The following is a 14,113-nucleotide window of genomic DNA, read 5'->3' on the forward strand; positions in this document are numbered from 1 at the left end:
AGCCTGGGAGACAGAGTGAGACTCCACCTCAAAAAAAAAAATTTAAGAAGTATGTGTCTAGAATCAAAATGTCAACCAGAAAAAGATGAACCTAAACTTCAAAACCAGATTTAAAATTATACTAGATGTGTCTGCTGTGTCACATTGGTGTTTTGGCTTTGGTTTTGTTTTGAGACAGGGTCTCACTATGTTGCCCAGGCTGGTCTCAAACTCCTGGCCTCAAGTGATCCTCACGCCTGGACCTTCCAAGGTGCTGGGGTTAGAATTACAGGCGTGAGCCACCATGCCCAGCCCATTCCTTATTTTTATTGCCCAAATTAAGTGGTCAGAGATGTTTGGAGTCATGACCAGTGTGACTGAGGAATTGTTACTAGAATGTGCAGGATAGAGATGGAAGCACTGGCCTGGGGCTTGGAGTCCTCAGGACCTCCTCCTACCTCCTGCCCTTGTAAGTCACTGAGCTGGTTTCCTGGCCTGTAAAATGAGCATGATGATGGCTCTGCTTATTTCATAAGATTTCAAAATTTATTTTGTAAAAATAGTTTCTATAGGGGTGATTGCAGAAAATTTAGAAAATGCAAAGAAGCAAAAATGTTTTACCTCACTTATCTCACTACTTCGAGGTAATCACAGCTTCTCACACTCCAGACAATTTTACTCATTTAAAGTATACAATTCAGTGGTTTTCATTCTTTTTATGGTCACATACTATTCTATTGTATGGAGGTAACACATTTTATTCTTCCATTCAGTTGATGAATGTGGATTAGTTCCACTTTTGTCTCTTGTGAATAGTGTTCTGACAATTCACATATTGTGTGAAGATGTAGGTTTCACAAAATATGTGAAAGATTTTGTGTAGATGTAGATTTTCCCTTCTTAGGGACGTCTATACTAGGAGTGGAATTGAATTGCTGTGTTGTAGGATAATTCTGTGTACCCTTTCAAGAGTGTGGTGGGGGGTGGTGTTTGAATACCGTTTTGTGAGGAGTAGATGCAGTGACACTGAAGGTGGCTGTAAAGCATTACTTTAGAGGGAGGCATTCTAACAGACAAGCCATGCTTGCTTGTATTCAGGTGCAAAATGTCGGATTTGGTGAGACCACAGGACACATAAGCGCACTGTGGCAACAAATGGAGCAACAAATTCCATGATTAAAATGTGCAATTTCTAAACACAGGAAAGAGCCCCCAAAGCCTCACTTCAGTCCCCTAGAAGGTTCTGGGCAGAAACAGTAGGGCAGATCAAAGTAATGAGAGCACAGGAGCCATGATCACCCAGCAAGGGGAGTGAGCCCTGTTGCCAGCTTGGTCTGGTTGTGGCTTCTGTTACACGTGTGTTTCTTAACTGTTAAGAACCTGGTAATGAATACTCCCTGGAAGATGCCATGGACCCTGGCCTCGGGCCAGTCCCCTCGCCCTTGAGTCCTCCTAACATCTTATTGTTCTGATTACTTCCCATGGAGAAGCCAGCCAGCAGGGACTCAGGAACCGTGTGTCCCAAAACCTGGCTTGAATCCCCAAATCTGCTGCTTGACTGTGGGGCCTTGGGTAGCTGTAGAAGGGGATGATGGTGCTGATGACGGGGACAGTATGTATCCGACAAGGCTGTGGTCAGGAATGTTAGTACCATTTTTTCGAAACACCCATGCAGGCCCCACCTGCATACCTGGCGGCTTCCTACTCGCCAGCACCCCCAGCACGCCCTCGGCTGGCCAGCCCCATCGGCCCCTCTGCACACTCTTTCCCCGCCTCACTGGGATTATGTTGGGGCTGGCAGCGACCAACCCGCCTGCCCGCTCCCGGGCCAGGCAGCCCTCTGCAACCCGGGCTGCTCCCCTGTCCCCGCTGTCCCACCGCCCTCCCTGGACGCCTGCTACCCACCATCAGACACCGCCTCGCGCCTGCCCCGCACACCCTCCCACCCCGTCGGCCCCGTGCTTCAGGTGCTACCTGGAGGGCATGGCTCCTACCCGTGGGCACTCGCCTTCACCCTTGGAGCCCGGCCTTCCCTGGGCAGCCGGGAGAGGTTCTACCGCTTCACGAGGCCTCCTCGCCCTGCCAGGCCAAGGTCAGGGTTAGAGAAGCTGGGTGGTTAGATTCGGGAGAGCTGGAATGATCCAATGTGTCATTCTGTACTTGGGTGAGGAAGCCGAGCACGCAGAGTTACCGCTTAGGGCAGGACCTGGGCTGCACCTGGTATCAGGGCCCACCTGAGAGATATCTCCCTCCCTAAGTGTGTACCTGACACTAGTTCTGGGTCTAACGGCAACGTTCTAGTTCTAGGTCTAGTTGTAGAGGGTCTCCTGGATGATACAAGTGAGTGTCCACCGGCAAGGCTCTTCCCCAGGTAAACTTGTGACAGAGTTCTCCAGCAAAGAAACATCAGTCCCCCAGACACAGGAGGTCGAGCCGCCGCCACTAGCAGGGGAGGTGCAGAGGGACTGGGGGCTTCTCGAGTCTCAGCTTCAACCAAGGCCAACAAGATGGCTCAATTCCGGGTTTCAGGGTACCATTCTTCCTACATCACTGCCCACGATTCACGTGTGAAATGTGGCGAGGCTGGGAATTCATCACTTTGGGAATCTGTAACTGGCACAATAAAATGTGTTTGATTGTCAGAACTGTCAGCCCTGCAAGTACAAGGAGTAAGGGAACTTTGAGGCCTTTCCTGGAAGCACCCTGATGCTCTTACTGTGGCTTGAGCTGAGAGGGAGCCTGAGTCCATCGTGTCTTCATGGTACATAGTCAGGGCCACTAAGGATCATCATCCCATACCACAGCCCTCATAGCCATCCATGACCACTATGACAAGTCAGGTGCAGCAAGGACTTGAGCTCCCTGGTGCTTGCTTCAGTTGGCCCATCATCCCAAGCAACCGAAGTGACAGCTAGATTAATTGTGAAGCCACTGCAGGCCATGGATGGCTCATGCCCCACTTCCCACTGGGAAAATGCTCAACCTTGCACTCCAGCCCAAAGGCAGGACCAGACCAATCCCCATACTCCATGTGCATACGCCTTTTCTTCCAGAACCTTACCCAGGGCCAGTTCTGGATTAGTCAGGAACCAGTTAGGAGACAAAAATACATACCTAGAATCTCAAGAAAGGGAAGTGAAAGCGTGTTTACTTGGGGTTTGAGGGCTGAAAGTGCAAAAGGGACACTGAAGTAACAGAGTTGGTGAAGGAAGAAGCTACAACCCCCAGAGCAGGGGGGCAAAAATAAAGATGTTGGGGTGACCAGGAGTCTAGTAGTGAGCCTGGGAGCATGGAAGGCGTAGGGCTCCGGACTTCGAGGAGGGGCTGCTGCAGTGCATCACAGGAGGAGGAAGCCACATCATCTGCTAAGAATGGGGCAGGAGGAAGTGTCTTTGGCATCATCTTCCAGGTCACTCATTCTGTCTTCAGGGGCATCAATTTTCTGTTGAGTCCATCGGATGAGGTTTTCATTTCAATGATTAGGCTTGTGTACGTGCTGCTTTTCAAATCTCCCTGGACTTCTAACTCTTCTCTTTTGTATCTCTTTCTTTCTACCCTTAGGTTGTTGTGTCAGAGAGACTATTAGAGATCTGAGGAGTCAGTAGCTTTACATCACAATAATGCAACCATCTATGAGAACTGCTCTGTGATCTGCTGAGAATTCTAAGCTGGTCAGTCTGTGCTTGCAGAGTTCACCCGATTAGGCCCGAGAGGAGAACAGTGGTTCTCATTTTACCCTCCTCTGTTTTTCGCGTGATGACCCAAGGCCTGGGAGATACTGAGCCAGACTTGCCTCCGACTCCTTCCTTCCACATACACCACACTCCACACACCACACACCACACACCACGGGGAATCTCAGAGAGCAGGAGTGGGAGGGAGTGCAGCAAAGCCGAGAAAGTGCTCAGGCTCTGGAGCCCAACTTCATGAGTCACATTTCCCTCCTGTTCTTGTCTGAAAATGGGGGCAACACTGGCACCGACATCCTAGGGCTGCTGTGAGGAGGGGGTGGATGCTCCCAGCCATTGCTGACAATTATGTGATTGGGGATCTTTGAGGATTCCACCCTGGAACGCTGACAGGTCCAGCCTTACTCTTTGACCTGCCCACTGACTCTACTCTCCATGATGGTGGCCAGTGCTGTCATCATGAGGCTGTGGGCCCCACTTCAGCTTTACCTCCGAAAGTCCTGTGGCAGAATCCTGGGGTGACGTGTTCCCTCTAGGGAAGGTAGGTTGTCTCTGCCAGGATCGCAGCAGTATGACCACACTAAGAAGGCAAGGTGATCTATCAGCCAGGGCTCACAGAGACCTGAGCCTTTTCGCCACACCTGTGGGCAAGCAGGCCGTGCTAGAGGGTGCTCAGGGCACCTGCTGGGAAGCAGGTAGATTCCTTCTCACCTGCTCATGCAGACCCAGGCTGACATGGACCTGCTATCTCTGAGCTCCCTGTGCTGAGGCAGGGCTCACCCCATCTTTCCTTTATCCCGGAAGTAACCCTGCAAAAACACTGGATTGAGCTGACGGGTTCCGTTCGGCACACTCACCTGAAGGCACAAGCCCTCCTGTCCCAGAGGCCATCAAGACCAAGCGCAGCAAGCTGCTCCTGCACGGCCCCAGCGTCAGGTCCTGCTTAGGCCTGTTTTTTGGTTGCTTTTATTTTTTTCTCTGTATTTAGAGATGAGGTCTCACCTTGTTGCCCAGGCTGGTCTCCAGTGATCCTCCTGCCTCAGCCTCCAAAAATTCTGGATTACAGGTGTGATCCACGAAGTCCCGACCCCTCTGTGTTTTCATTTGCCCTTTGTTTCCACCCAGGGACCGCCCTCACTCACCTGTGACCCAGGTATGCTTGAAATGACACAACTACAAGTTGTATCATTGCTCCTTTCCTTGCCTTCTCCCAGACTCCACTACGGATGCATGGAGGACAGGCGATGGGGTCTGACAGGTGTGATGCTCATCCCAGCCTAGTTAGCACTGGCTCATGTAACCTAGACCACAGGCCATAGCTGGACAGGGCTGGCGGGGTGACCTGCCCAGCTTGGGCCAATCAGGAATTTGTAACGGGCACTCAGAAATCCCAGCTGGGTGAGGTGGCTCATGCCTGTAATCCCAAGACTTTGGGAGGCCAAGGTGGGCAGATAATAAGGTCAGGAGTTGGAGACCAGCCTGGCCAACATGGTGAAACACCATCTCTACTAAAAATACAAAAAATTAGCCGGGCATGGTGGAACGTGCCTGTAATCTCAGCTACCCGGCGGGCTGAGGCAGGAGAATCTGGCTTGAACCTGGGAGGTGGAGGTTTGAGTGAGCCAAGATCACACCACTGCACTCCAGCCTGGGACCACAGAGCAAGACTCTTCTGTCTCAGAAAAAAAGAAAAACAAAAAAAATTCCACCTACAGTCTCCTCACTCTCTAGTGGGTGTTAAAATGAACTTTCTGCAGCCAGTTTGGGCAGAGGGAGGATACTGCCTAATCCTGGGTGCCCCCTAGAAGGTTGTGCAGGCTGTTCTCTGCACAAGGACACCTTCCTGGGGAGCGAGAGGGCTGAAATCCCTCCCGTGTCCTCGCCTCCAGCCGAGTACCTGCCCCGAGAGCAGAGTGCCTCTTGCTGATCCGCACATAAGCCTGCAGGGGTGGGTGGGGGCCCTGGAGCCCAGACAGGCACCAAAGAATCTTGCAGCCCTACAACGTGAGGACAGGGGAACTGTCGGAGTTCCACCTGTTGGCTCCTCTCCCTCCTGACCTTCCCACGGGAATCCTTCCAATACATGAACCGTTGGCTCAAAGAAATTGAAGTGGGTTTCTCCATTGCTACCCTCGCTATCTAGGACTCCGTTGTCTTTTTTTTTTTTTTTTTTCTGAGATGGAGTTTCACTCTTGTTGCCCAGGCTGGAGTGCAATGCCACGATCTCGGCCCACCGCAACCTCTGCCTCCCGGGTTCAAGCCATTCTCCTGCCTCAGCCTCCCGAGTAGCTGGGATCACAGGCATGTGCCACCATGCCTCGCTTATTTTGTATTTTTAGTAGAGACAGGGTTTCTCCATGTGGGTCAGGCTGGTCTCAAACTCCTGACCTCAGGTGATCTGCCCACCTCAGCTTCCCAATGTGCTGGAATTACAGGTGTGAGCCACCACGCCCGGCTTTTTTTTTTTTTTTTTAAATTGAGACAGGGTCTTGCTCCATTGCCCAGACTGGAATGCAGTGGCACGATCAACACTCACTGCAGCCTCGAACTCCTGGGCTCCAGAGATGTTCCTACCTCAGCCTCCCAATCAGCTGGGACTACAGGCACACGCCACCATGCCTGGATAACTTTTTTTTCTTTTGTAGAGATGGGGCCTTGTTAGGTTACCCAGAATGGTCTTGAACTGCTGGAGCCAAGTGATCCTCTTGCCCTAACCCTAACCCAAAGTGCTGGGATTACAGGCAGGAGCCAACGTGCCTGGCCAGACTCCATGGTCTCTTACCTGGACCAGGGCGATGGCCCCACCCAGGCCCTCAGAACTGTGGGATGAGCTGTTTGCTTATGGCTCACCCACGAGAAAGAAACTCCCGGAAGGAAGGGACCACGTCTGGAGCGCTCCAGCTCCAGGCCCCAGACTGCAGGTATCCCTTGCCAACAGAGCTGAGGCCAGCAGGGGAAACCATTCCTGCTGCCTGGACTAAGAATGAGATCCTCTTGAAAAAAAACAGTGCTGAGAAGTGGGCTCTTCCCATCATGCCACCAGAGTCCCAGGAAGCCAGGGATGTAGGTGTCTAATGGTCCCGGACATGATGATGGGAAACTTCACGTGGAGAAGAAAATGCCCAAGAATGACTGAAACTGTCTGCAAGGTCCTGCTAAGGGAGCTGGCAGGTGCACCAGGTATGGGGAGATGCAAAGCAAGGAGCCCACTGCATTGTTCCCTGGAAGGACGAGTGCACAGGAGACCACAGATGCCTGCGCATTGAGCGGGAGTATGGCAGTGCCATCATGGGGGAAAGGCTGTGTGTGACAAATGGTATGGAGGAGACTGACTGTCCCTTAGAAAATGGGAAAGGAGCCAGGCGCGGTGGCTCACGCCTGTCATCCCAGCACTTTGGGAGGTCGAGGCGGCGGGGATCACTTGAGGTCAGGAGTTGAAGACCAGCCTGCCCAACATGGTGAAACCCCGTCTCTACTAAAAACACAAAAACTAGCTGGGCGTGGTGGCTCACGCCTGTAATCCCAGCTACTTGGTAGGCTGAGGTGGGAGAATTGCTTAAACCCAGGAGGTGAATGTTGCAGTGAGCCGAGATTGTGCCACTACACTCCAGCCTGGGCGACAGAGTGAGACTCTTTCTTAAAAAAGAAGAAAAAAATAAAATAAAACAACAAACGTAACGAAACGAAGCATCCATGCTCTTGAACCCAGCGATCCCACCCCTTGATACCTCAGCAAGAGCAATTCTCCCTGCTCGCTACAGCCACATTCCGTGCCATGGCCTTCGTGGCATGGTTTGTGGCACACAAGGAGCTGAAGCCCTCAAGTGATCCTCCCACCTCAGCCTCTGGAGTAACTAGGACTACAGGCATGTGCCACCACACCAGCTAATTTTATTTTTTTGTAGAGACGAGGTCTCGCCCTGTTGCCCAGGCTGGTCTCCTATTCCTGGCTTCAAGCGATCTGCCTGTCTCGGCCTCCCAAAGTGCTTGGACGACAGGCGTGAGCCATCGCCCTGCACCTGTGGATTTTTTGTGTGTATGGTTTTGCCCACCATAACTGTCCCTGTGCTGCATTCCTATTCTGCTGACTGCTTCCGTCATTCAACAGGGTTTCTTAGCTCTTTGTCTGTGGCCCTGGAGACATACAGTTGACTCCTGTGCTCCTGCAGAGGATTTCAGAACTTGGATGCAACACATTTGATCATTCCCACCCTGAGTGATGCAACCCCAGGACTTCAGCTCCTTGTGTGCCACAAACCATGCCACGAAGGCCATGGCACGGAATGTGGCCGTAGCGAGCAGGGAGAATTGCTCTTGCTGAGTTATCAAGGGGTGGGATCGCTGGGTTCAAGAGCATTGATGCTTCGTTTTGTTATGTTTGTTGTTTTATTTTATTTTTTTCTTCTTTTTTAAGAAACAGTCTCACTCTGTCACCCAGGCTGGAGTGCAGTGGCACAATCTCGGCTCACTGCAACATTCACCTCCTGGGTTTAAGCAATTCTTCTACCTCAGCCTACCGAGTAGCTGGGACTGAAGGCGCGTGCCACCATGCCCGACTAATTTTTGTATTAATTATCAATTGAGGTGGGACATCAAGGCTGCTCTGAGCTATGATCACACCACTGCACTCCAGCCTGGGTGACAAAGCGAGGCCCTGTCTCAAAAAACTAAAATACAATTGAACAAACACATTCCAAATGACACCACATTTTAAATGACCCCTTTGGGAGGGAGGGGAACAGGACTAAGAAACAGGGAAGAAGAAAAAAGAGAAAAGCTACAGTTCTCCCATCTAATTTTCAGACACCTAAAAAGCTGTTAGCCCAAAAGGTGCTGGTGAGGCTGTGGGTAAACACTGAGGGTACAATGTGAGGGATGGACAGTATCAAAGGTAGGGTCTTTTGGGGAGGCAATTCCCTAGTGTCTCTTACAATTTTAAATGCAGGCCACACAAGGTGGGACACATCTGTAAAACCAGCACTTTGAGAGGCCAAGGAGGGAGGACTGGAGCCCAGGGGTTCAAGACCAGCCTGGGCAACACAGTGAGACCCTGTCTGTACAAAAAGTTTTCTAAAAAAGCCAGGGATGCTGGCACACACTTGTGGTCCCAGCAGCTCAGGAGGCTGAAATAGGAAGGTCACTTGAGCCCAGGAGGTTGAGGCGGTGGTGAGCTGTGATCGAGCCACTCCACTCCAGCCTGAGCGACAGAGATCCTGTCTAAAAAAAAAAAAAAAAATTTAATGTACATATATCTCGACCCAGCAATTCCAGTTACAGGTAATTATCCTAGAGACAGATGGATGCACGTTCAAGGCTGTGTTCATAGTAAATGCAAGGTAGAAATAATAATGCTTTAAAAGTACATCAAATGGAGGCCTGGTGCAGTGGCGTATGCCTGTAATCCCAGCTACTCGGGAGGCTGAGGCAGGAGAATCACTTGAGCCCAGGAGGTGGAGGTTGCGGTGAGCTGAGATCGCGCCATTGCACTCCAGCCTGGGCAACAAGAGTGAAACTCTGTCTCAAAAAAAAAAAAAAAAAAAAAGTTTAAAGTACATCAGGCCAGGTGCGGTGGCTCATGCCTGTAATCCCAGCACTTTGGGAGGCCGAGGCGGGTGCATCACTGAGGTCAGGAATTTGAGACCAGCCTGACCAACCCAGGTGAGAGGTGAGAGGATCCCTTCAGCCTGGGAGGCAAAGGTTGCAATGAGCCGAGATGGTGCCATTGCACTCAGCCTGGGCGACAGAGTGAGATTCTATCTATCTCAAAAACAAAAAAGTTGAAATTATAAAAAAGCTAAAAACAAAAAACAAAAAACAGAAAATCACTACAAAATGTGTAGCATAACGGTTTTTTTTTTTTTTTTTTTCAGACGGAGTCTCACTGTGTCACCCAGGCTGGAGTGCAGTGGTGTGATCTCGGCTTGCTGCAACCTCCACCTCCCGGGTTCAAGCGATTCTTCTGCCTCAGCCTCCCGAATAGCTGGCACACGCCACCACGCCCAGCTAATTTTTGTATTCTTAGTAGAAATGAGGTTTCACCATATTAGCCAGTCTGGTCTCGAACTCCTGACCTCGTGATCCACCCGCCTCAGCCTCCCAAAGTGCTGGGATTACAGGCGTGAGCCACCGCGCCAGGCCGCATAATGGGTCTTAACTTGGTTAATTAACGTGAGTGATTGCACAGAAAAATAGTATAAATAACTTTATACTTTTTTATACATGGGATAACTTGCTTCAAGTTGTTTCAAAAACCTTTTTTTTTTTTTTTTTTTTTTTTTTTTTTGAGACAGAATCTTGCTCTATCACCCAGGCTGGAGTGCCGTGGTGCGATCTCGGCTCAGTGCAACCTCTGCCCCCTGGGTTCAAGCGATTCTCTTGCCTCGGCCTCCTGAGTAGTTGGGATTATAGGCGAGGGCGGCACCACGCCCGGCTAATTTTGTATTTTTATTAGAGACGGAGTTTCACTATGTTGGTCAGGCTGGTCTCAAACTCCTGACCTCAAACGATCCCCCCGCCTCGGCCTCCCAAAGTGCTGGGATCACAGGCGTGAGCCACCGCGCCCGGCCTCAAACACCTCTCAATGATTCGCTTGAGTATGTGTAAAGTGATGCACAGGCCACCCTGAAGACTTTGGTGGTTTCTACTGAAACTACACATCAAGCTGGGCGCGGCGGCCAGTGCCCGGTGCCCAGAATCCCCGCAAATCCCAGCACTTTGTGAGGCTGGGGTGGATCACCTGAGCCCAGGAATCCCAGACCAACCTGGGCGAAAAAGCGAGACCCCATCTCTACAAAAAAGTAAAAAATTAGCCGGACATGGTGGTGGCGTGCGCCTGTAGTCCCAGCTACATGGAAGGCTGAGGCTGGAGGTTGAAGCCCTCGCTGGGGTGGAGAGGTCAAGTCTGTAGTGAGCCCTCATCGCGCCACTGCACTCCAGACTGCGTGCAGAGTGAGACCCTGACTCAAAAAGAAAGAAAAGGAAAGAAAGGAAGAAAGGAAGAAAGAAAGAGAATTACAAATAAAGCTACACATCCACTTCTACACTTCTGCGTGGACTCGAGCGTTCAAGATGGGCGTGGCAACCCGATGACAGGAAACCCTACACGTGCGTGCTCCCAGCAGGCTCCTCCGTGAGGGCCACCAGCCACGGGAAACCACGACCTTGTCCCTCACCAGCAAAAGCTCAGCCTGCGGCTCCGCGAGCGTGGACCGTTCCGTGGCCATGAGCGGGAAGAACCACGGGCCCCCGCCAAGGGCTGGGATGGATCTCGCGGGCGGGAGGCGGAGGGTACTCGGCCCACCCCAGCGGAAGACACCGCGTGGGTCCGCTGAGATAACGCTCCGCGGTGATAGACTCCACGACTCCCGGAGCAGAGCCCTGGCTGCGCTGCACCGCGGGAGGGAGGGGCTGCGTCTACTGCGGGGCCACGAGAGAGGGAGGGAGGGGCCGGGGCCGGGGCCGGGGCCGGGGCGGGACAGGAACCCGCGCAAGCGCGGAAATGCCCACGGCCGCGCCCTCCGCGGCTACACCCGGGCCGCCCTCGGAGGGCACGGACGTCGCGCCGCGCTCCCGGGGCGCTTCACTTGCGCCCACGGCCGACGCCCCGGCAGCGGCGGGCAGGTGCCACGACCTCTGGACGTTTCTCGCCCCTTCTCGGGAACGGAACGCTTAGAGAAGCGCAGGTCCACACCCAAAACACAAGGCGGCACTGTTACGTGTGCACCGGCGACTCTGCGGCCAGGGCCCTGGGTCTCGCCCCGGGAACGCCTAGGAGCCTGAGAGCGCCGCGCCACACCCGGCAGGGCCGCAGCGGCGCGCACGCGACGGGGTGTCGTCCACTGGGCAGCAGGAACGTCAGTCAAGGGCGAGGGGCGGGAATTCCGTGCAATCTGAGCATGGTCATTGGCGAGGACAGGCGAAGAGGAGGACGGATAGGCGGGGAGGGGCGGGGCTTCCTGTGGGCGCCTGGCGCTTACGAGGAGCGACCGAAGCGGAGGCGGGGAGCGAGGCAGCTGTGGGCCCCGGCGGGCGGAGACTAGGGCTGTCCCTCCACGCCCCGCCCCGCCCCCGCCTCGGCACCGCCTTCCGCGCCCGCGAGTCCTGGGCCGGCCCTGCGGGGCGTGCGCCGAGTCCCCTTCCTTTGCAGACCGGTGGTCACTGTCCTCCCGCGGGGACGAGGCGGACAGGCGTCCCCTGAGATCAGGGCCCGAGAAGCCCCGTGAGCCGCTCTCGCCTCGGCGCCGTCGAGGGGCCGCCCCGCCCTTCCCACTCCACTGTGCTGCGAAAGTGCCTCGGGGCGCGTCTGGGGGGTCGTGGGGAAGCAGGGCCGCCCCCACCCGCCCACCCGGCAGCGTCCAGGGAGAGGTGGGCAGAGCGGGGCGGGCGGGCGGCCGTCCTGGGGGAAGTGGCGTCTGGAGGTGTCTGTGCACCATTCCGCGGTGGCGCGCGGTGGGGTAACAAAGTCTTCCCCGTCCCTTGACAGCGGTGGCCGCCGGGGAGGGAATCCTGCTCTGCTGCGGGCGGTCGTGGGCTGGGGCGCTTCCTGGCCTGTCTCCTGGGGGAGGTAGGAAAGGCGAGCCCCGCAGAGAAGGCGGTGGCTTCTCTCGACGTGGGTGCCAACAGGAGCCATCCCTCCAGCCGGTCTTCCCGCGGGAGGGTGCCTGGGAACACCCGCAGGGTTGGTTCCAGCACCCATGGGACCGCTGGGTCCAGCCCAGTGTTTCCGGGGAAGCCCCGCCTTACCCGCCAACCTTCCCGCAGCGGGAGGGTTCCCAGCTCCTGGTGATGCTGCTCAGGCGGCTCCCCGCAGCGCCACCACCCACCCCCGGGAGCCGGCCGCTGGGTTTGGCCCGTCCGCCCTGGTTCCTCTTTGCTGGGCTCCGAGGCGCGGCGGGACTTCTCCGCGGCAGCTCTGGCGACCCAGCATCTCTTTGCCCTGGGATCAGACGGGCTCCCAAGGAATTGCATCCCGGTGGAGAAGACGCTTCCTTCCCTCTCCCTTCCTCTCCTCCGCCCCCTTTTGCTCTCTTGTCCTTGCACTTTGCCTTGTCCGTGTGTCCGGCTCTGTGTGTGTGTGTGACTGACGCGAGCCCTTAGTCACCTCTTGCTACTATTTTCTCCCCTTGTTATCACTTGTCTCTTGACTGTGTGGTTTGCGGGTTGTGCTTGGTCACAGAGGGGATTTTAGTTTTCGTGTCATCAGAATCTCCAGGCTTTCCTGATGGCTTCTGGGGGTTCTTGTCGGTTTGTTTCCTTCTGGCTCACGCCGTGTCTTGCCCCCTGGACGCTGGGCACCAGTTCCGACTACTGGGTAACAGACGACTTCACGTTTCGGTCCTTCCCCACCTAGCACTCGTCTCACCCCCCCCCAGGGTTCTGAGGGACAGGCTCTGGGAGGGCTCTCGGGGAGCCAGGACTGTGGCTCAGGGTCCCTCTCAGGCTGCGGTCAGGTGTCCACTGGGGCCCAGCCATCCTATCTGACTGGGTGGGGAGCCCTCGTGATGACTCTCCCTCTGGAGGCTGTGGCAGGAGGCCTCAGTTCCTCCCCACCGGGCCTCCTCCCCGGGGCTGCTCGGCTTCCCCCGGACCTGCAATCCAATCGAACCAGCAGGAGAGGGCGCCCCAGACCCGGCCACAGTCTCTTCATGGCCTGGTCTCCTAAGTGACTCGCCTCGCCTCCGCTGTGGTTTTTATTGGTCTCACAGGTCCACCCTGGAACGTGCTGGAGAGGGCGCCACGCTCAGGGTGGAGGCTGTTCCTGAGTGCTGCGAGTCAGAAGCACCCTTGCACGTGTAGACCTGCGTCCGCTGCTGGAGATCCCGAGCGGGCCGCCTCAGGAACATGTCCTTGGTGTCAGCGGGAGCAGCAGGCCACCTCCTGGGGCTGACACTGGCCGGGGCCTGCATTTCTGAGGGCGGGGCGTGCTTTGACATCCTGAAAGGGTTGCAAAACCCATCACAGAGAACCCCAAGAAGGGAGACTCTGCCACCGAGACCCCGTGTGCCCCGCAGGGTCTGCGCCGTGTGCTCTCTGGCTCTTCATGGAAGCCTTTCCCAGCCCTGGTCGGGGAGCCCCGGTCCAACATCCCCAGGAGCCGGCGGGAAGCCCGTTCTGGTCTCCGCAGCCCCTTCTGCATGGCATGAGTGCCCCACGCCAGGCCTGGGTGGCAGGATGTGCCCCCCCACCTCCAATGCCCCCCTCCCAGGGTCTCATTCCTGCCCCTGTCCCCTCTCTGCCCCAGGTGGGGTGACCTCTCTCTGCAGACAGGGGAGGCCTCTCCTCCCCGCATGCAGCCCTGAAGGGGAGGGGCCGGGGCAGGGAGGGGGTGTGCCGCGTCTTCATGGTAAAGGCAGAGCAGCTCCTTTTTTCCGTGATGTGTCAGGTTGCCGGATACTGGGCTCCGGTCCCTGGCCTGGAGGGTGGGATGTGGAGGGCCAGGTGGGTCC

General features: G+C 55.1%; 1 long non-coding RNA gene across 1 annotated transcript; it reads right to left on the reverse strand.

Moving 5' to 3' along the window:
- Positions 1-3,099: 3,099 nt before the first annotated feature.
- Positions 3,100-7,175, reverse strand: LOC129053107 (uncharacterized). The gene is made up of 2 exons (XR_008518219.1): positions 4,380-7,175; positions 3,100-4,248 (listed from the first exon to the last, which is right to left on the reverse strand). It is a non-coding gene; the product is annotated as an uncharacterized LOC129053107 (long non-coding RNA).
- Between the last annotated feature and the right edge of the window lie 6,938 nt (positions 7,176-14,113).

The sequence above is a fragment of the Pongo abelii genome, chromosome X (assembly GCF_028885655.2).
Source record: "Pongo abelii isolate AG06213 chromosome X, NHGRI_mPonAbe1-v2.0_pri, whole genome shotgun sequence".
Lineage (NCBI taxonomy): Eukaryota > Metazoa > Chordata > Mammalia > Primates > Hominidae > Pongo > Pongo abelii.